Below are 25,105 nucleotides of genomic sequence, written 5' to 3' on the forward strand. Positions count from 1 at the left end.
CGACATGTCAGTGTTATCCGTTTTTTTTTTGCTTTTGTTGTTGACCTAGCACTGTTATCGCGTTTTTGTTGCTTTTTTTGTCGACATGGCAGTGTTATCACGTGTTTTGTAGCTTTTGTTGTCAACATGGCAGTGTTATCGTGTTTTTTGTTGCTTCTGTTGTCGAATGGCAGTGTTATCGTGTTTTTGTTGCTTTTGTTGTCTAATTGGCAGTGTTTTCAGGTTTTAGTTGCTTTTGTTGTCGACATGGCAGTGTTATCGCGTGTTTTGTAGCTTTTGTTGTCAACATGGCAGTGTTATCGCATTGTTTGTTGCTTTTGTTGTCGACATGGCAGTGTTATCACGTTTGTTGTTGCTTTTGTAGTCGACGTGGCAGTGTTATCGTGTTTTTGTGTTGTTTATGTTGTTGACATGGCAGTGTTATCACATTTATGTTGCTTTTGTTGACGACATGGCAGTTTTATCGCATTTTTTGTTGCTTTTGTTGACAATATGATAGTGTTTTCGCGTGTTTAGTTTCTTAAGTTGTCGACATGGCAGTGCTATTGCGTTTTTTGTTGCCTTTGTTGTCGACAGGTAGTGTTTTTTCGCGTGTTTAGTTTCTTTAGTTGTCAACATGGCATTGTTATCGCATATTTTGTTGCTTAAGTTGTCAACATGGCTCTGTTATCGCGTTTTTTGTTGCTTTTGTTGTTGACATGGCAGTGTTATCACATTATCTGTTGCTTTTGTTGTCGACATGGCAGTGTTATTGTATTTTTGTTGCTTTTATTGTCGACAGGGAAGTATTATCATGTATTTAGTTGCTTTCATTGTCGACATGGCAGTGTTATGGCGTGTTTTGTTGCTTTTGTTGTCGACATGGTAGTGTTGTCGCATGTTTTTTTTTTGCTTGTATTGTCGACATGATAGTGTTATCGCGTTTTTTGTTGCTTTTATTGTCGACATGGTAGTGTTGTTGCATGTTTTGTTTCTTATGTTGTCGACATATCAGTGTTATCACCTTTTTTATTGCATTTGTTGACGTCATGGCAGTGTTATTGCGTTATTTGTTGCTTTTGTTGTTGACATGGCAGTATTATCATCTTTTTTTTATTGCTTTTGTTGTTGACATGGTAGTGTTGTCGCATGTTTTGTTGCTTTTGTTGTCGACATGGCAGTGATATCGCGTTTTTTGTTGCTTTCGTTGTTGACATGGTAGTGTTATCGCATTTTAGTTGCTTTTGTTGTCGACATGACAGTGTTATCACGTTTCTCCTTGCTTTTGGTATCGACATGGCAGTGATATCGCGTTTGTTGTTGCTTTAGTTGTCGACATGCCAGTGATATCACATTTTTGTTCCTTTTGTTGTGGACAGGGCAGTGTTGTCTCGTTTATTGTTGCTTTTTGTTGTTGACATGGCAGTTATCCTGTTCTTTGTTGTTTTTGTTGACAATATGGTAGTGTTATCGCGTGTTTTATTGCTTTAGTTGTCAACATGGTACTGTTGTCGCATGTTTTGTTGCTTTTGTAGTCCATATGGTATTGATATTGCATGTTTTGTTGCTTTTGTTGTCCACATGATAGCGTTATCACGTGTTTTGCTGCTTTTGGTGTCGACATAGCAGTGTTATCTCGTTTGTTGTGGCTTTTGTAGTCGATGTGGTTGTGTTATCGTGTTTTTTGTTGCTTTTGTTGTTGACAAGGTAGTGTCGTCACGTTTTGTTGCTTTTGTTGTCGACATGGTTGTGTTATCGTGTGTTTTGTTGCTTTTATTGTCGACATGGCAGTGTTATTGCATTTTTTTTTTGCTTTTATTGTTGACATGGCAGTGATATCCTGTGTTTTTTTTTTTTTTAATTGTCGACATGGTAGTGTTATCGCATATTTTGTTACTTTGGTTGTCGACATAGCAGTGTTATCACATTTTTGTTGCTTTTGTTGTCTATATGGCAGTGTCATCGCGTTTTTAGTTGCTTTAGTTGTCGACATGGTAGTGTTATCGCGGGTTTTTTTACATTTGTTGTCGACATGGTAGTGTTGTCGCATGATTTTTTGGTTTTATTGTCGACATGGTAGTGTTATCGTGTTTTTTTGTTGCTTTTTTTGTCGACATGGTAGTGTTGTCGTGTGTTTTGTTCCTTTTGTTGTCGATATGGTAGTGTTATCGCATTTTTTCTTGCTTTAGTTGTCGACATGTCAGTGTTATTGACTTTTTTGTTGCTTTTGTTGTAGACATGTCAGTGTTATCGCTTTTATTGTTGCCTTTTGGTGTCGACATGGCAGTGTTAGCGCATTTTTTATTGCTTTTGTTGTCGCTTGTTTTGTTGCTTTTGTTGTCGACATGGCAGTGTACTCGCGTTTTTGTTGCTTTTGTTGTTGACATGGCAGTGTTGTCGCGTTTTTGTTGCTTTTGTTGTCGACAGGATAGTGCTATCGCGTTTTTGTTGCTTTTGTTGTTGATAAGGTAGTGTTGTCGCTTGTTTATTTGCTTTTGTTATCGACATGGTAGTGTTGTCGTGTGTTTTGTTGCTTTTATTGTCGACATGGTAGCGTTGTCGCGTTTTTGTTGCTTTTGTTGTCGACAAGACAGTGTTATCGTGTTTTTGTTGCTTTTGTTGTCAATATGGCAGTGTTATCACATTATCTGTTGCTTTAGTTATCGACGTGGAATGTTATCGGATTTTTTATTGCTTTTTTGTCGACATGTCAGTATTATCCCTTTTTTGTTGCACTTGTTGTTGACATAACAGTGTTATCGCGTTTTTGTTACTTTTGTTCTCGACATGGCAGTGTTATTGCATGTTTTGTAGCTTTTGTTGTCAACATGGCAGTGTTATCGTGTTTTTTGTTGCTTAAGTTGTCGACATGGCTGCGTTATCGCGTTTTTTTTGCTTTTTTTGTTGATATGGCAGTGTTATCACATTATCTGTCGCTTTCGTTGTCGACATGGCAGTGTTATTGCATTTTATTTGCTTTTATTGTCGACATGGCAGTGTTATTGGGTATTTTGTTGCTTTTGTTGTTGACATGGCAGTGTTGTCGCATGTCTTTTTGCTTGTATTTTCGACATGGTAGTGTTATCACGTTTTTTGTTGCTTTTATTGTAGACATGGGAATGATGCATGTTTTGTTGCTTTTGTTGTTGCCATGGCAATGTTATCGCGTTTTTTGTTTCTTTTGTTGTCGACATGTCAGTGTTATCACCTTTTTTATTGCATTTGTTGACGACATGGCAGTGTTATTGCGTAATTTGTTGCTTTTGTTTTCGACATGGCAGTGTTATAGTCTTTTTTTTTTTTTTTCTTGTTTACATGGTAGTGTTGTCGCATGTTTTGTTGCTTTTGTTGTCGACGTGGCAGTATTATAGCATTTTTTGTTGCTTTTTTTGTTGACATGGTAGTGTTATCACATTTTAGTTGCTTTTGTTGTCGACAAGACAGTGTTATCCCGTTTCTAGTTGCTTTTGGTGTCGACATGGCAGTGATATCCCATTTTTGTTGCTTCTGTTGTCGACATGGCAGTGTCATCGCGTTTTTAGTTGCTTAAGTTGTCAACATGGTAGTGTTACCGCGTGGTTTGTTACATTTGCTGTCGACATGGTAGTGTTGTCGCATGTTTTTTTTTTTGCTTTTATTGTCGACATGGTAGTGTTATCGCGTGTTTTGTTGCTTTTGTTGTCGACATGGCAGTATAATCGTGTTTTTGTTGCTTTTGTTGTCAATATGTCAGTGTTATTGCGTTTTTTGCTGCTTTAGTTATCAACATGGCAGTATTATAGCGTTTTTTGTTGCTTTTGTTGTTGACATGGTAGTGTTATCGCATTTTAGTTGCTTTTGTTGTCGACATGACAGTGTTATCACGTTTCTCGTTGCTTTTGGTATCGACATGACAGTGATATCGCGTTTGTTGTTGCTTTAGTTGTCGACCTGCCAGTGATATCACATTTTTGTTCCTTTTGTTGTGGACATGGCAGTTTTTTCTCGTTTATTGTTGCTTTTTGTTGTTGACATGGCAGTTATCCCATTTTTTTTTGTTTTTTTTTTGACGATATGGTAGTGTTATCGCGTGTTTTGTTGCTTTAGTTGTCAATATGGTAGTGTTGCCGCATGTTTTGTTGCTTTTGTAGTCCATATGGTAGTGTTATTGCATGTTTTGTTGCTTTTGTTGTCCACATGATAGTGTTATCACGTGTTTTGCTGCTTTTGGTGTCGACATAGCAGTGTTATCTCGTTAGTTGTTGCTTTTGTAGTCGATGTGGCTGTGTTATCGTGTTTTTTGTTGCTTTTGTTGTTAACAAGGTAGTGTCGTCACGTTTTGTTGCTTTTGTTGTCGACATGGTAGTGTTATTGTGTGTTTTGTTGGTTTTGTTTTCGACATGGCAGTGTTATTGCGTTTTTTGTTGCTTTTGTTGTTGACATGGCAGGATTACTGCGTTTTATTGTTGCTTTTGTTGTTGACATGGCAGTGATATCGTGTTTTTTTTTTTAATTGTCGACATGGTAGTGTTATCGCATATTTTGTTACTTTGGTTGTCGACATGCCATTGTTATCCCATTTTTGTTGCTTTTGTTGTCTACATGGCAGTGTCATCGCATTTTTAGTTGCTTCAGTTGTCGACATGGTAGTGTTATCGCGTGTTCTTTTACATTTCTTGTCGACATGGTAGTGTTGTCGCATGTTTTTTTGGTTTTATTGTCGACATGGTAGTGTTTTTTTGTCGACATGGTAGTGGTGTCGCGTGTTTTGTTCCTTTTGTTGTCGACATGGTAGTATTATCGCATTTTTTCTTGCTTTAGTTGTCGACATGTCAGTGTTATTGACTTTTTTGTTGCTTTTGTTGTAGACATGTCGTGTTATCGCTTTTATTGTTGCCTTTTGGTGTCGACATGGCAGTGTAGCGCGTTTTTAATTGCTATTGTTGTCGCTTGTTTTGCTGTTTTTGTTGTCGACATCGGAGTGTACTCGCGTTTTTGTGGCTTTTGTTGTTGACATGGCAGTGTTGTCGCGTTTTTGTTGCTTTTGTTGTCGACATGGCAGTGCTATTGCGTTTTTTGTTGCCATTGTTGTCGACATGTAGTGTTTTTTCGCGTGTTTAGTTTCTTTAGTTGTCGACATGGCATTGTTATCGCATATTATTTTGCTTAAGTTGTCGACATGGCTCTGTTATCGTGTTTTTTGTTGCTTTTGTTGTTGACATGGCAGTGTTATCACATTATCTGTTGCTTTTGTGGTCGACATGGCAGTGTTATTGTATTTTTGTTACTTTTATCGTCGACATGGTAGTGTTATGTTTTTAGTTGCTTTCATTGTCGACATGACAGTGTTATGGCGTGTTTTGTTGCTTTTGTTGTCGACAGGTTAGTGTTATCGTGTTTTTTGTTGCTTTTATTGTCGACATGGTAGTGTTGTCGCATGTTTTGTTGCTTTTGATTTCGACATGGCAATGTTATCGCATTTTTTTTTCTTATGTTGTCGACATGTCAGTGTTATCACCTTTTTTATTGCATTTGTTGACGTCATGGCAGTATTATTGCGTTATTTGTTGCTTTTGTTGTCGACATGGCAGTATTATCTTCTTTTTTTTGTTGCTTTTGTTGTCGACGTGGCAGTATTATAGCGTTTTTTGTTGCTTTTGTCGTTGACATGGTAGTGTTATCGCATTTTAGTTGCTTTTGTTGTCGACATGACAGCGTTACCACGTTTCTCGTTGCTTTTGGTATCGACATGGCAGTGATATCGCGTTTGTTGTTGCTTTAGTTGTCGACATGCCAGTGATATCACATTTTTGTTCCTTTTGTTGTGGACATGGCAGTATTGTCTCGTTTATTGTTGCTTTTTGTTGTCGACATGGCAGTTATCCCATTTTTTGTTGTTTTTGTTGACGATATGGTAGTGTTATCGCGTGTTTTGTTGCTTTAGTTGTCAACATGGTAGTGTTGCCTTATGTTTTGTTGGTTTTGTAGTCCATATGGTAGTGTTATTGCATGTTTTGTTGCTTTTGTTGTCCACATGATAGTGTTATCACGTGTTTTGCTGCTTTTGGTGTCGACATAACAGTGTTATCTCGTTTGTTGTTGCTTTTGTAGTCGATGTGGCAGTGTTATCGTGTTTTTTTGTTGCTTTTGTTGTTAACAAGGTAGTGTCGTCACGTTTTGTTGCTTTTGTTGTCGACATGGTAGTGTTATCGTGTGTTTTGTTGCTTTTGTTGTCGACATGGCAGTGTTATTGCGTTTTTTGTTGCTTTTGTTGTTGACATGGCAGTGATATCGTTTGTTTTTTTGTTTTTTCAATTGTCGACATGGCAGTGTTATCGCATATTTTGTTGCTTTGGTTGTCAACATGGCAGTGTTATCGCATTTTTGTTGCTTTTAGTTGTCTACATGGCAGTGTCATCGCTCTTTTAGTTGCTTTAGTTGTCGACATGGCAGTGTTATCGCATGTTTTTGTTACTTTTGTTGTCGACATGGTAGTGTTATCGCATGTTTTTTTGTTTTATTGTCGACATGGTAGTGTTATCGTGTGATTTGTTGCTTTTTTAGTCGACATGGTAGTTGTATGTGTTTTTGTTCCTTTTGTTGTCGACATGGTAGTGTTATCGCATTTTTTCTTGCTTTGTTGTCGACATGGCAGTGTTATTAACTTTTATGTTGCTTTTGTTGTCGACATGTCAGTGTTATCGCTTTTTTGTTGCTTTTGTTGTCGACACGGCAGTGTTAGCGCGTTTTTATTTCTTTTGTTGTCGCTTGTTTTGTTGCTTTTGTTGTCGACATTGGAGTGTACTCGTGTTTTTGTTGCTTTTGTTGTTGACATGGCAGTGTTGTCTCATTTTGTTGCTTTTGTTGTTGATAAGGTAGTGTTATCCCATTTTTGTTGCTTTTGTTATCGACATGGTATTGTCGTCGTGTGTTTTGTTGCTTTTGTTATCGACATGGCATTGTTATCGCATATTTTTGTTGCTTAAGTTGTCGACATGGCTCTGTTATCGTGTTTTTTGTTGCTTTTGTTGTCAACATGGCAGTGTTATCACATTATTGTTGCTTAGTTATTGACGTGGAAGTGTTATTGGATTTTTTGTTGCTTTTTTGTCGACATGGTAGTATTATCCGCTTGTTTTGTTGCATTTGTTGTGAAATGGTAGTGTTGTCGATGTTTTGTTGCTTTTGTTGTTGATAAGGTAGTGTTGTCGCTTGTTTTGTTGCTTTTGTTGTCGACATGGTAGCGTTATCGCGTTTTTTTTGCTTTTGTTGTCGACATGGTAGTGTTATCGTGTTTTTTGTTGTTTTTGTTGTTGACAGGTAGTGTCGTCACGTTTTGTTGCTTTTGTTATCTACTTGGTAGTGTTATCAGGTTTTTGTTGCTTTTGTTGTCGACATGGCAGTGTTATCGCGTTTTTTGTTGCTTTTGTTGTCGACATGGCAGTGTTATCGCGTTTTTGTTGCTTTTGTAGTCGACATGGCAGTGCTATTTTGTTTTTTGTTGTTTTTGTTTTTGACATGGCAGTGTTATCGCATTTCTGTTGCTTTTGTTGACGACATGGCAGTGTTATCGTGCTTTTTGTTGCTTTTGTTGTCAACATAGTAGTGTTTTCGCGTGTTTAGTTTCTTTAGTTGTCGACATGGCATTGTAATCGCATATTTTGTTAATTAAGTTGTTGACATGGCTGTGTTATCGCGTTTTTTGTTGCTTTTGTTGTTGATATGGCAGTGTTATCACATTATCTGTCACTTTTATTGTCGACATGGCAGTGTTATCGCGTTTTCATTTGCTTCGTTGTCGACATGGCAGTGTTATTGGGTGTTTTGTTGCTTTTGTTGCTGACATGGCAGTGTTGTCGCATGTTTTTTTGCTTGTATTGTCGGCATGGTAGTGTTATCGCGTTTTTTGTTGCTTTTATTGTGGACATGGTAATGTTGTTTGCATGTTTTGTTGCTTCTGTTGTCGCCATGGCAATGTTATCGCATTTTTTGTTTCTTTTGTTGTCGACATGTCAGTGTTATCACCTTTTTTATTGCATTTGTTGACAACATGGCAGTGATATTGCGTTATTTGTTGCTTTTGTTTTCGACATGGCAGTGTTATAGTCTTTTTTGTTGCTTTTGTTGTTTACATGGTAGTGTTGTCGCATGTTTTGTTGCTTTTGTTGTCGACGTGGCAGTATTATAGCGTTTTGTTGCTTTTTTTGTTGACATGGTAATGTTATCACATTTTAGTTGCTTTTGTTGTCGACATGAGTTCTATCGCGTTTCTAGTTGCTCTTGGTGTCGACATGGCAGTGATATCACATTTTTGTTGCTCCTATTGTCGACATGGCAGTGTCATCGCGTTTTTAGCTGCTTTAGTTGTCGACATGGTAGTGTTACCGCGTGTTTTGTTACATTTGCTGTCGACATGGTAGTGTTGTCGCATGTTTTTTTTTGCCTTTATTGTCGACATGGTAGTGTTATCGCGTGTTTTGGTGCTTTTGTTGTCGACATGGCAGTGTAATCGCGTTTTGTTGCTTTTGTTGTCAATATGGCAGTGTTATTGCATTTTTTGTTGCTTTAGTTATCAACATGGCAGTGTTATTGGATTTTTTATTGCTTTTGTTGTCGACATGTCAGTGTTATCCCTTTTTTGTTGCTTTTGCTGTTGACATAGCAGTGTTATCGTGTTTTTGTTGCTTTTATTGTCGACATGGCAGTGTTATCGTGTGTTTCGTAGCTTTTGTTGTCAACATGGCTGTGTTATCGTTTTTTTGTTGCTTTTGTTGTCGACATGGCAGTGTTATCGTGTTTTAGTTGCTTTTGTTGTCTACTTGGCAGTGTTATCGGGTTTTTAGTTGCTTTTGTTGTCGACATGGCAGTGTTATCGCAATTGTTGTTGCTTTTGTTGTAGACATGGCATTATTATCGCGTTTTTTGTTACTTTAGTTGTCGACATGGTAGTGTTATCGCATGTTTTGTTGCTTTGTTTTTGACATGGCAGTGTTATCACCTTTTCTGTGGCTTTTTTGTCGACATGGCAGTATTATCGCATGTTTTGTAGTTTTTGTTTTCAAAATAGCAGTATTATTGCGCTTTTTGTTGCTTTTCTTGCTGACATGGCAGTGTTATCCGGTTTATAGTTGCTTTTGTTGTCGACTTGGCAGTTTTATCAGGTTTTAGTTGCATTTGTTGTCGACATGGCAATGTTATCGTGTTTTTTGTTGCTTTTATTGTCGACATGGCAGTGTTATTGTGTTTTTTGTTTGGTGTATTTATTGCCGTCCTTGCTATTTAAGAGAGTGTAGTACCTAAAATGTTTTCATTTGCTGGAAAAAATATCTTGTTTTGACGTCTTTGCTGAAATGTTTCCCTTCGAATACTTTTATTATTGCTTTTTTTATGATAATTGTTTTTTTTATTAACTGCCTTATCTGCATTTTTATAGAATAATTGTAAAGATTATGGAATAGAATAATCAAAGCTACGAATGCAATATAGAAGGATACAGAATTTGATTAAATGAATAGGATAATTATGCAGAGAATAATGTGAATAATGTATTCATGCAATTAAATCCAATTTAAGAAAACTGGTATTAGGCTCACGAGTTGAATTTAAGATTATTGATGACCAAGAAGCCATGAAACACCACCACTAATATCATTGTGCTTATAAAAAGAAAAAATGTAATGCTCGTTTGTTAACCTTATCAATCATTCGGGCGACCATAATCGAAGAGACGCTGATTGATCTCTTTTCGTGATGAAAAAGGTGCATTTTAATACATTCCATTTATATCAATCCTGTGGACGTGTCAAGTGAAACTGCCCGAGCTCATTATGATTTCACTTTTGATACTTATTGATGAAGAACCATATAGACCAACAGAGAGAGAGAGAGAGAGAGAGAGAGAGAGAGAGAGAGAGAGAGAATATTATTTAATCCAAAAAAACATATTTAATTCAGGGAGAGAAAACATCTTATGCAAGAAATTTTTCAATAGAGAGAGAGAGAGAGAGAGAGAGAGAGAGAGAGAGAGAGAATATTATTTATTCCAAAGAAACATATTTAATTCAGGGGGAGAAAACACATCTAATGCAAGAAATTTTTCAATTAGAGAGAGAGAGAGAGAGAGAGAGAGAGAGAGAGAGAGAGAGTATTACCTAATCCAAAATCAATATTTAATTCAGGGAGAGAAAACAAGAGCTTTTTCAATTGAGAGAGTATTTTCTAATCCATATTGAGAGAGAGAGAGAGAGAGAGAGAGAGAGAGAGAGAGAGAGAGTATTCTAATCCAAAAACCATATTTAATTCAGGGAGAGAGAGCATATCTAAAACAAGAACTTTTTCAATTGAGAGAGAGAGAGAGAGAGAGAGAGAGAGAGAGAGAGAGAATAAATCTAACCCTAGACCAGGAGAGAGAGAAAGAGAGAGAGAGAGAATAAATCTAACCCTAGACCAGAGAGAGAGAGAGAGAGAGAGAGAGAGAGAGAGAGAGAGAGAGAGAGAGAGAGTAAATTTAATTCAAGAATAAGAGACAAAGAACGAGTGAAAGATATAGTGCGACTAAATCTAATTCAAGACTAAGAGAGACCCATCGTTTCTCAAAGACATAAATCTTCTTAATCCCCTAATTTATGAGAATATTTGGCGACGGTCTACTGAGTTCAAATGACGCATGAATTCCTGTTAATTTTTAAAGCAGAATTCAGAGGACTTTTCGGATCTTATTGAAGGACGAATTTAATTTTAAAAAATACACTTTATTACATACTTCATTTTATATTCTCAATATTTCTCGTCCTTTCATATTTTTACGAAGTTTTGAATTGTACGCATCTGAACTTGTGTCACGAGTTCTTTATAATCGTTAAGTTAGGTTAGGTTAGGTTAGGTTAGTTCAGGTAAGGTTTGGATTATATAAGCGTGAGTTTTTTATGCTGAAATCAAACACGTTCAGAAGAATGAAATGCCCATATTATTATTATTATTATTATTATTATTATTATTATTATTATTATTATTATTATTATTATTATTATTATTATTATCCAAGCTACAACCCTAGTTGGGAAAGCAAGATACTATAGGCCCAAGGGCTCCAACGAGGAAAAATAGCCCAGTGAGGGAAGGAGACAAAGAAAAAAATAAACGATATAAGAAGTAATGAAAAATGAAAATAAAATATTTCAACAACAAAATTACTAAGTACTGCTTTTCTGCACATTGTCACTCTTCAGTTAGGTTGTACCTGAGAGACTCGTTAATGCAACTGATTTCATTTCAAAAGACAGCGAGCTTTTATAACAACAGTTTCAGTGAAAGAAGTTCACATAAATTCAAACAGATTGGTACAAGAGATACAAGCAAGAACAGGTGATCAATATACAAATAAAAATGAAAAAAAAACAGAAATGCGAGTATGTGAGGCTGTGTGATACATGTGCGGTACACATGAAATTGAATCATAGTTTGAGCACATTATAAACCGTAACTAAATCTGATTTGGCACTCAGTTAAGAATTGGGGGGAATACATCAGCCATTGCCTGGCCCTCTTCGGTCCTTTTTTTTTTTTTACGTGGAGAGGGAGCTGATCATAACTAATTGTGATACGCTATTACTTTCCTAATATCTTTAGTATAGTATAAAGCATTACTTTACACAGTCATTATTCTTTTCTCTTGCTTTTTACAGTGTACCAAGCAAATGCGAGGATAACGACTGTATACAAAATTAACAGAAATACCGTTAGTGTACGAGCGTGTGTAATACACTAATTTCCCTGAAATGAAATCACCTTAACTATCTCGTAGCCTCAATTTATATTTTTTTTCGTTCTTGTATCATTATTTAAAACTGTCCTCTTTTATTCAGTTCTCCTCACGCGTCATTTTGCTTTTAGATGAGACAAATTTTCTTTCATGTCAACATGCCGTCTCTCTCTCTGTCTCTCTCTCTCTCTCTCTCTCTCTCTCTCTCTCTCTCTCTCTCCAAGGATATGCTCATACACGCGTGGGAGGTAATTTCATCACTTACATATGGAAGACTCCAGTCAACTTACCCCGGTACGATGCAGTTCGAATAGGGACTCTCTCTCTCTCTCTCTCTCTCTCTCTCTCTCTCTCTCTTCCCTCCCCACGGCAATTCCGGGCACCAAGCAAATTTACGAGGAGGGAGTTTTGAGCTAAATGGATGTGCAAGTGCTAATCGCTCTGAACGGAGCAACAAATCGGAGGGGGGATGCGTCGTAACCTTTGAACGTCGGAATTTCGCGACCATTTACAACAATCGTCTTCAGGTAACCCCTTGACAAACAATTCCATTATTCATCCTATTTTAAGGCGAATTTATAACCCGGGGTTCTATGGGTACCCATAATTATCAATTAATGACGACAGTATTCGTAGATGTTTCGGTGATTTTGGGAAATTTACGGTTTTACACAATTTATTGATTCATCGATTGACCGACTGACAGGGTTTGAAGCCTTTTAGTATGATGACGGTCATTCTAAATCGGGATTTACACAGTCGAACAGTTCGTCTAACCCAGTTGTCGAACCTGTCCGTCAAACGGTTCGAAGAGGTGGAGTCAGTCACAAATGCATAAGGTTTGTAGACAATGAAGCCCCGCCCACAAAAGTCAGGCGAGAACAGACTTTCTTCGAACCGTTCGACCACAACCAAATACCCCTTTCGCGTGTTCGAACATCACTTCAAACGCTTTCCTGTCGAACTGCGTTTGACGAACCGTTCGGTCGTATAAACCCACCATCAGTCCAGCATTTCCCAGAAACAATGCAGGGAAATCACAAGGAAAAGTCTTGTTTTAACATAGTTTTGCCATCCTCAATTAACTCTATCTTGTTTCTCGTCGCCTCGTTATTTTGAATTTCTTTATCCTGTCATTTTCATGTTTTTATAGTTTATATATGAAAGATTTTTTATAATGTTACTATTGTTTTTAAACTTCTCTTTCCTTATTTACTTTCCACACTGGGCTATTTTCCCTGGTGGAGCCCTTGGGCATAAATTATAGTATCCTGCTTTTCCATCTAGGGTTGTAGCTTAGCAAGTAATAATAATAATAATAATAATAATAATAATAATAATAATAATAATAATAATAATAATAACCACCAGCGTCCAAAAGTGTTGTTCAACTACAGATACATCTGGCAGGTCAACCTGAACATGTATACCGAATGTTCCATTGTGCCCAAACATGTGTTTTCCATGCAAACGTTCAGGTAAACAAGTATTTTGTTCAGGTATACTGTCACGGATATACCTGCATGTTTGCATCCTGCCTCAGACTGTTAGGAAACAGATTTAAATGGTTGTCATTGGATATGAAGTTTCTCTTGCAACACAGTATTGTTTTTTCTTTACTAAAAATAAAAAAAATTTCACAACATTGTACGTTAAATGAATTTTTTTTTTATAAGATTCTCTGAACAGATAAAAGATAAAGACAAGGCCAGTAAATTAAAAAGAGACTGCATGCAATGCAATATATGCTATATATATATATATATATATATATATAAAGTATATATAGACATATGTATACTGTATAATAGCCTACTAATATATATATATATATATATATATATAAATATATACAGGTATGTGTATGGGTGTCTGTATGTCTGTCTATTTTCTGTCTGTATGTCTGTCTATTTGCTGTCTGTCTGTACAATGGAAGAAAACGCGGAGAAACGGGATATTGCTTGGAACTTTATTTTCTTCGAAAGAAAATAATTTCCGTCTAAAAGGAAAAAATAACAGCAATTCTCAGATACAGAAGATGTTACATTCTGTACATATAAAATGCTATGATTAATTCATGTAGATAAAATGCTTAGTATGAACTTGAAAGGAAGAAAGCAATACCAGTCCAGGCTTATGTTCCTAACTATATATGGCATACACATCTGGCGCCTCTCAGAAACCCTAGTAGGCATGATTTTTCCTTAATCCTTTGTTCCTTTTCCTTTGAAAGACAGCTCTAGTGTTTTAGTTTTAGATTAAATCTCGTTAGGAGGCTTTACAGGCTAATCCTTTATTAATTTCAGCCCTTGGGGATTTGTTTTAAACTCTGTACAAGAGCATTAATCCTATTTCCTACGGCCGGGATTATACATGAATACTGTTTTGTAAAAGAAAAAGGATGTTTATTATTATTATTATTATTATTATTATTATTATTATTATTATTATTATTATTACCTTCGACAAGGAGGTTATGTTTTTGTGTCGGATTATTTATTTGTCTTGTCTGTCTGTGGACAGAATTACGTCAAAACTACTAAACGAATTTTTACGAAATTTTCGCCACATATAGATCTGACGTCATGGACGACCACTTTTAATTTTGGAGCTGATCCGGATCTGGATCCAGATTCCAGATATGCATTTGTATATTTCGAAATTTTACAGATTACGTCAAAATAAATTGACGAGTTTTGATGAAATCTCCAGCACAATTAGAGCTTAAGCCATGGACAACTCCATTATCTTTTGGAGATGATCCGGTAGTGGATCCGGATTCTAGATCAGGATTTGCAGTTTTCACAATCTTATTCACTTGTGTGTCTGTCTGCGGACAGGATTATGTCAAGTCAATACGACGTATTTTGACAAAATTTACATGACATATAGATCTTAGTTCTTGGACAACCGTATTGAATTTTGGAGGTGTTCCAGATCCAGGTTATATCTAGTTTATTTATTCTCCTTTGTGACTATCTGTGGACAGGCTTACGCCAAAACTATGTGACAAATTTTGACGAAATTTTCACCACAGATAGATTGTAGGACATGGACGACCCCTATGAATTTTGAAAATGATCCGGATCCGGATTAATATTTTTTGCCATTTTAAATCTAACTTCAAAACAAAGTGACATAATTTGACGAAATTTCCACCATAGATTGATCTCAGGCCATGGACTACTCCATTAACATTTGGAGATGATCCGGATCCGGTTTCTGGATCAGACACGAATCGAATGTCTTTCTTTTTGTGTCGTCACCCTTTGGCATCTGTCAGAAACCTGTGATTGCACTTGTTGTTATTTATTATTATTATTATTATTATCACTTGTGTATGCGACCCGTCAAGAAAGACGCACCCTCTATATCATCATGATATAACCAGGACCCATAGATTAGATGTGTCAAGTCACCGAGAGACGAAAATAGCCCTAATCCGCGCATGTCATCACGTGAGCCACCCGAGACAGGTGAGCTTGATCAGCGCTAAGTATTGACAAGTACAGTACACTTAATTCTGTTCCCCTATTGTTTTTTCTTTGCCTACCTGCTCCTGGTACTAATCTTTCTTTCTTTTCCCTTCTCTGCTCGGGTTAAAACTTATATGTTCGTTAATTTCGTTTATAAGTATATAATCGTACTAAAGAGATAAAATCTAAACCATTCTTTCTCTCGCAGCTAAATCCTTACTCATTCATTAAAACTAAGCCTCAGGTAAAGTTTCCACATGCATTTTGGGTCTCTTTGTTTATAGGTAAGCAATTTGATCATAAGGGAAACACTAAGCACTGACTTCAGACAAATGAGGTAGCCATTAACAAGAACCATATGTATGGTTCTGGCAATTGACAGGAAAAAGGCAAAACAATTCTAATTACATATTTTGTTGTAGTTTTAATTGCCACAATTAACAAACATACATAGTTAACATATTTACAATTTCTTTATTTTTTTCCATACTACGGCATTCTTTATTTTTCTTCTTGTTTATTACAATATCTTTGTTCAAATGTCTTTCTCAAAAACACAGAGATTTTAGCAAAAGATTTTATCACATCTTTGGGAAGATCGACTCCTGATAACTCCATTTCAGAAGTTAGTGACTTTATGCAGTCTTTACCTTCTCTTAAGGAGTCACTATGAGCAGCTATGAAAATTTCTCTCATTATAGATAACTGGGACATGAACACATCAGAGAGGGGATAAAGTCCGCCTCTGTTAATGGTGCAAAGCCAGAATTTTACGTCTTCATTGGCCTTTGTTGCCTTAACTCCTAAATGTGGATATTTCTATGCAAACTTTTTCACATTATAACCACCAATGTACCGAAGAGATTCTTCTTCTATTACTTCAGATATCAGTCTTTTATATTTCCTAGTCTCATAGTCAGGTTCTTTACTGAAATCTACTATTTCCTCATTTTCATTTTCATTTTCAAAATCACATTTATTATCCAAGAAGAAATACATCTTACTCATAGAACTGGCATGGCTTTTATGTTTATAATGGATCTACTTTTTTATTAACATTGAAACTTTCCAAGTGAGTACAATAATTACCTTTCAGCAGAGAAAGAGATGGGGCAGCACCCATTTTCAAAATCCGTTGATTCTTTGGTGTTTCTCTTCCAAGGAGACACGATTTCAGGTCGTCACCAATATCATCTGTGCAGAAATGTATAGAGCAGATAACAGCATGGTCAGGATTAATCTTGTCTGATCGTCGACACACTTGTATCCACGCATCTCTCTGGAATTCATCTCTCGGAAATTGGAAGAAACGTATCTATTGATTCAAATTTTTTACTTTCTTTATCATATATAACACCCATACACAGCGCAATTACTTGGCCTGGTTATTTTTGTCTTAAAGTTGTAATCAAAGGAACTTGTTCAGACAGACTTTTACCCTGGGACTATATGTTTGTGAATGGAGCATAGTACTGAACAGTCACTACTTATATGCCAAAATGACAATAGATTATGGATTAAGGGTTATAAAAGATAACCTCAGACACAAGATAAATACTAAGAAGTAACAAGTGGGATTATAAAATAAACCCTTATAGATCAAATAAACATAAAACAGAAGCAGGAGAATTATTTGAATTTGACATTTTCATCCAAAACCATGCCCGGAGATATACCTGATAACGAACCGCGGTGGCTCACCCGACCTCACTTGCCAAGCCCAGGACCCTGTCTCCCGGCGCGTAACCTGACCCGTCTAATCTATGAGTCCTGGATATAACTATTATAAACCCTCTCTCCCTACCCGAGGGACGGAGAAGAAGTTGAGCATGGCCATGAAGAATATATATTCATATATACACACACACACATATATATATATATATATATATAAATATAAATGTTATATATATATGTATATATATATATATATATATTTAAATATATATATATATATATATATAAATATATATATATATATATATATACATATATATATATATTTATATAATTTATATATATATATACAAATATATGTACAGCATATATATAATATATATATATACATATATAATATATATATATATATATATATATTGTATATATACTCTATATATGAATATATATATATATATATATCTATATCTATATCTATCTATATATATCTATCCATCTATCTATATATATATATATATATATATGTATATATATATATATATATATAAATATATATATATTTATACTGTATAAATTCTCTATATATGAATATATATATATATATATATAGAGAGAGAGAGAGAGAGAGAGAGAGAGAGAGAGCCAGAAAATTTCTCTTTGTTATATAGGGAGATTATTATTATTATTATTATTATTATTATTATTATTATTATTATTATTATTATTATTATTATTATTATTATCATATGCCTATTGACTCAAAGGGCCTTAGATAGATTCTCCCAGTCGTCTCTATATTGAGCTTATAATTATATACTTCTTTCATCATCTCCTTCACTCTTCATAATCCTCAGTCATATACGCATGGGTCTTCCACCTCGTCTAGTGCCTTGTGGACCCCAGTTAAAAGTTTGATGATCTAATCTCTCTTGTGGAGTGCGAAGAGCATGCCCAAACCATCTCCATCAACGCCTCACCATGATCTCATCCACATATGGCACTCTAGTAATATCTCTTATGTTTTCATTTCAATCCTGTCTTACCCTTGCTCTCAAATCTACAAAATCTGTTGGATATTGTTTCATTGTCATACCATGACTCATTTCCATGTAATAACACAGAGCTCACGAAATTGATTTATAGCCTGCTTTTTATAAGTAATTTCAGGTGATTTGATTCCAAATTTTACTTAACCTAGCCATATGCCTGATTTTTTTTTTCAATCTTTCACTAAACTCCAATTCTAAAGATCCTGTATTAGAGATCATAGTTCTTAAAAACTTGAATGAGTCTATTTCATTAATCCTTACTCCTTCCAATGTTATCTCATCTTCCATTGCATATTCCGTTTCCATCATCCCTGTCCTTCTGATATTTATCCTGAAGCCAACCTCCTGTTATATTTCAAGTATTTAAGAAACCAAGCATTGCAAATCCTTTGGTGTTCTGCTAATAAGGACAGCATCATCAGCATACTCTGGGTCAGCTAATTTCCTATTACCAATCCAGTCCAATCCTTCTCCACCATCACAAACTGTTCTATGCATCACACAATCTCATTATTATTATTATTATTATTATTATTATTATTATTATTATTATTATTATTATTATTATTATTATTATTATTATTATTATTATTATTATTATTATTTAACAGCACAGAAATGTCATTTAGAGCAATCTATAGCACAGAGTGGAATACTCATATGTGAATAGAATTCAAATTTTGTGAATCAAATAACCATGAATGAAGTGAACTTGCAGAGTAATAGACTATTCATAAACGCGTTGAGCACTCTTATATGAATATAATTCCCACAAGTAAACAATTCCAATAAATAAAAAGTAGGACAACCAAGTGGAACAGAAGCATATTAAAAGGCAAAGAAAAGTCCATACAGTTAAAGGAATACACAAACAACTTTGACCTCAAGCTTCGGTTAAGCATTATTGTTTTAAATGTGAAGGCGAAAGAGCAAATATCATAGAAAAGTTGGATTTTTTAATGGCAGAATTCCTGGAAATGAAGAAAAGAACATCATATCAGAATAGGAAGGAAACATGGGAGAATCCATATTATCACCAATATTAGATAATGGGTATGAAACATCTTACTCATAGAACTGGCATGGCTTTTATGTTTATATTGAATCTACTTGTTTATTAACATTGAAACTTTCCAAGTGAGTACAATAATTACCTTTCGGCAGAGAAAGAGGTGGGGCAGCACCCCTTTTCAAAATCCGTTGATTCTTTGGTGTTTCTCTTCCAAGGAGACACGATTTCAGGTCGTCAGCAATATCATCTGTGCAGAAATGTATAGAGCAGATAACAGCATGGTCAGGATTAATCTTGTCTGATCGTCGACACACTTGTATCCACGCATCTCTCTGGAATTCATCTCTCGGAAATCGGAAGAAACGTATCTATTGATTCAAATTTTTTACTTTCTTTATCATATTATAACACCCATACACAGCGCAATTACTTGGCCTGGTTATTTTTGTCTTAAAGTTGTAATCAAAGGAACTTGTTCAGACAGACTTTTACCCTGGGACTATATGTTTGTGAATGGAGCATAGTACTGAACAGTCACTACTTATATGCCAAAATGACAATAGATTATGGATTAAGGGTTATAAAAGATAACCTCAGACACAAGATAAATACTAAGAAGTAACAAGTGGGATTATAAAATAAACCCTTATAGATCAAATAAACATAAAACAGAAGCAGGAGAATTATTTGGATTTGACATTTTCATCCAAAACCATGCCCGGAGATATACCTGATAGCGAACCGCGGTGGCTCACCCGACCTCACTTGCCAAGCCAGGACCCTGTCTCCCGGCGCGTAACCTGACCCGTCTAATCTATGACTCCTGGATATAACTATTATAAACCCTCTCTCCCTACCCGAGGGACGGAGAAAGTTGAGCATGGCCATGAAGAAATATATATTCATATATACACACACACACACATATATATATATATATATATATAAATATATATGTTATATATATGTATATATATATATATATATATATTTGAACATATATATATATAAATATATATATATATATATATATAAATATACATATATATATATATATATATATATTTATATATATATATATACAAATATATGTACAGCATATATATATATATATATACATATATAATATATATATATATATATATACATATATAATATATATATATATATATATATTGTATATATACTCTATATATGAATATATATATATATATATATATCTATATCTATATCTATCTATATATATATCTATCCACCTATCTATCTATATATATATATATATATATGTATATATATACATATATATATATATATATATATATGTATATATATACATATATATATATATATATATATGTATATATACTGTATAAATACTCTATATATGAATATATATATATATATATATAGAGAGAGAGAGAGAGAGAGAGAGAGAGAGAGAGAGCCAGAAAATTTCTCTTTGTTATATAGGGAGATTATTATTATTATTATTATAATTATTATTATTATTATTATTATTATTATTATTATCATCATATGCCTATTGACTCAAAGGGCCTCAGATAGATTCTCACAGTCGTCTCTATATTGAGCTTATAATTCAATACTTCTTTCATCATCTCCTTCACTCTTCATAATCCTCAGTCATATACGCATGGGTCTTCCACCTCGTCTAGTGCCTTGTGGACCCCAGTTAAAAGTTTGATGATCTAATCTCTCTTGTGGAGTGCGAAGAGCATGCCCAAACCATCTCCATCAACGCCTCACCATGATCTCATCCACATATGGCACTCTAGTAATATCTCTTATGTTTTCATTTCAATCCTGTCTTACCCTTGCTCTCAAATCTACAAAATCTGTTGGATATTGTTTCATTGTCATACCATGACTCATTTCCCTGTAATAACACAGAGCTCACGAAATTGATTTATAGCCTGCTTTTTATAAGTAATTTCAGGTGATTTGATTCCAAATTTTACTTAACCTAGCCATATGCCTGATTTTTTTTTTCAATCTTTCACTAAACTCCAATTCTAAAGATCCTGTATTAGAGATCATAGTTCTTAAAAACTTGAATGAGTCTATTTCATTAATCCTTACTCCTTCCAATGTTATCTCATCTTCCATTGCATATTCCGTTTCCATCATCTCTGTCCTTCTGATATTTATCCTGAAGCCAACCTCCTGTTATATTTCAAGTATTTAAGAAACCAAGCATTGCAAATCCTTTGGTGTTCTGCTAATAAGGACAGCATCATCAGCATACTCTGGGTCAGCTAATTTCCTATTACCAATCCAGTCCAATCCTTCTCCACCATCACAAACTGTTCTATGCATCACACAATCTCATTATTATTATTATTATTATTATTATTATTATTATTATTATTATTATTATTATTGTTATTATTATTATTATTATTATTATTATTTAACAGCACAGAAATGTCATTTAGAGCAATCTATAGCACAGAGTGGAATACTCATATGTGAATAGAATTCAAATTTTGTGAATCAAATAACCATGAATGAAGTGAACTTGCAGAGTAATAGACTATTCATAAACGCGTTGAGCACTCTTATATGAATATAATTCCCACAAGTAAACAATTCCAATAAATAAACAAGTAGGACAACCAAGTGGAACAGAAGCATATTAAAAGGCAAAGAAAAGTCCATACAGTTAAAGGAATACACAAACAACTTTGACCTCAAGCTTCGGTTAAGCATTATTGTTTTAAATGCTAATTCTTTAATAACTTTTTTATTTGCATTATTTGTTTAAATGTTAATTCTTGAATAACTTTTTATGTGCATTACTTGTTTTAAATGTTAATTTTTTTATAATCTTTTATATGCATTATTCATTCAAAATGTTTATACTTAAATAACTTTTTATTTGCATTATTTTTTAAATGGTAATTCTTCAATAACTTTTTATTTGTATTATTTTCTAAAAAGTTAATTCTTAAATAACTTTTTATTTGCATTATTTTTTTTTAAATGGTAATTCTTAAATATCTTTTTATTTGCATTATTTTTTTAAATGTTAATTCTTGAATAAATTTTTCTGCATTATATTTTGAAATGTTAATTGTTAAATAAATTTGTATTTGCATTATCTTTTTTTTTAATTAGTAATTCTTGAATAACATTTTATTTGCTTTATTTATTTTAAATGTTAACTCTTGAATATCGTTTTATTTGTATTTTTTAAAATGTTTACTCTTAAATAGCTTTTTATTTGCATTTATGTTTTAAATGTTAAATCTTGAATAACTTTTTATTTTGCAATGTTGTTCTTGTATATGTTATTTCTTAAATAACTTTTTATTTGCACTTTTTCTTAAATGTTATTTCTTGAATAACTTTTTAGTCTCATTATTATTTTCAAATGTTAATTCTTAAATAACTTTTTATTTTCATTATTTATTTGGATTTTCTTTAAAATTTTTAGTCTTAGATAACTTTATTTGCATTGATTTTTTAAATGTTAATTCTTAAATACCGTTTATTTTCATTATTTTTAATGTTATTTCTTAAATAACTTTTTATTTGCATTTTTCAAATGTTAATTCTTAAGTAACTTTTTATTTGCAATATTTTTAATGTTAATTTTTAAGTAACTTTTTATTTGCAATATTTTTAATGTTAATTATTAATAATGTTTTTATTTGCTTTATTTTCTTTAATGTTAATTCTTAAATAACTTTATTTTCATTATTTTTTAAAAATGTTAATACTTAAATAACCTTTTATTTGCATTATTTTTTAGATTTTTATTCTTAAATTACTTTTTATATGCAATATTTTTTCTATAAATGTTGTTCCTTAAATAACTTTTTACTTGCAAAATTTTTTATATTTTAATTATTGAATAACTTTTTATTTGCAATATTTTTTAAATGTTAATTCTTATATTAATTTTTGTTTGGCAAGTGAACTTTTGGAACACGAAGGACATTACTATCACGTTTACTCTCATACATCTACAGAGAACTAGTCTATAGAAAATAAAGATTAGAAAAATGCAAACGGAAAACCCCAATAAATGATAATAAAGTGCAATAAAAGTTATTGAAGATGGTTATCTTTAATAAAGTTCAAATTTATACCTTTTTCTTCCGCCATAGCTTTGATTTTTTATTAGTCATGTCATAAATATTACGCAGCCTCCTTTCTAATGGTCAAAACCAGAATCTCCTATTTTTCTCAAAGGTCACTTTCCCCTCGCGAGAACTTTATGTTCTTTTGTTTATGAAATGTACCGTAATTCAGCATGTATATATATATATATATATATGAATATATGAATATATATATATATATATATATAAATATATATATAAATATATATATATATATATATATATTTATATATATATATATATATATATACATATATATATATATATATATATAACAAATTACCAACTATAAATTCTTATCCGATGAGGCTTTGGATCTTATCTTGTGGTCTTCATTCGACCTTGGATCGAATTCCATTTAAAACTTATATCTTAACCTTTTGCTTGACCTTAACCTTGACCTTTGACCTTAACATGTATTAATTTTCGTGGATTTTCATATTCTCAAATATGAACCAAGTTTGAAGTCTTAGACAACGATGTCTAAACATTTGGTTAATTACGTGAATTGAACATTTTGCTTGACCGTGACCTTGATCTTCGACCTTGATCTTTGACCGTGACCTTCCAATATTTAATCATTTCCAACATTTTAAATAATAGTTATTCCATGCTATTGAAATTTTGGCCAAAAAGCTGTTCACAAATAAACACACACACAAACACACAAACAGAGTCGAAAACATAACCTTCCAACTTCCTTGGCGGAGGTAATGAAGAGGTTTTTCATTCACATATCATTTTGCATTCAAACACTTCAGCTGAAAATATTAGCACCAATTTCTTTTAATCTAAAAAAACTTTTATCAAAACATCTTCGTTAATTGAATTCACTATTACTTTTCCAACAGACCGGGGTATTCATGCATTTTTTATCTTAAATTTTTGATAAACCTGTTTTTTCATCTCTCAAATTTTTCATTGGGGCTCAGTTGACACAAAATGAGACAGAGCAAAACTAGTTGTTCAGCTGTTTGTGAGGGACACTCGCATGTAAAATGAGATGAAGAATTAAAATACAAAATTGAAAACCTCGAGTAAAATCATTTTTCTAATAACATTGAATATCTGTGCGTTACATACATACTCGCCAGGCATTTAATCATTATTATTATTATTATTATTATTATTATTATTATTATTATTATTATTATTATTATTATTATTATTATTATTATTATTAATATATATATATATATTTATATATATATATATATATATATATAATATAAATATATATATATATATATATATATATTTATATATATATATATATATATATGCATATATATATATATATATATGTGTGTGTGTGTGTGTGTGTATATATATATATATATATATATAAGAAAGTGTAACGCCAAAGCAAAATAAAAATGAGAAAAAGGACGTTGAATCATTACTTTTTACTGGTTTCTGTTGCTTCCCTGAATGAAGCTGTCCTTGTTTTTTCTGTCTCCCCCAGACGCCTTTAGGCACTTCTATAAGTGTCGGAGGGCGTCTGGGTGAGAGAGAGAAACAAGAACCTAAGGGCATCTGGGGGAGAGGGATGAACATAAGGGCCCACGGGATTGAGGAGGGTAAATAAGAGATTAATTAACGTGAACACTTCCTGAAAAGAAAGTTTAGAACTATTAAACTACTTGATGGGCTGTTTTACTTCTATATCATAATTTTTCAATGAGCTTTCCAAATATATTTTCAAAAGCCAAACACTTTCAGGGCGTGGAAACGTAAAATTGGTATACATTATTTTGAAACCCGATTCCTCTCTGGCTGAAATGCCAGGTGAGTGAACCCTTGTTTAGTGATATGGCTCTCTCTCTCTCTCTCTCTCTCTCTCTCTCTCTCTCTCTCTCTAAAAAGTAGACTACATCAGCTTCTCTCTCTCTCTCTCTCTCTCTAAAAAGTGGACTACATCAGCTTCTCTCTCTCTCTCTCTCTCTCTCTCTCTCTCTCTCTCTCTAAAAAGTAGACTGCACCAGCCCCCCCCCTCTCTCTCTCTCTCTCTCTCTCTCTCTCTC

Source organism: Palaemon carinicauda, chromosome 12 (assembly GCF_036898095.1).
Source record: "Palaemon carinicauda isolate YSFRI2023 chromosome 12, ASM3689809v2, whole genome shotgun sequence".
Classification (NCBI taxonomy): Eukaryota; Metazoa; Arthropoda; class Malacostraca; order Decapoda; family Palaemonidae; genus Palaemon; species Palaemon carinicauda.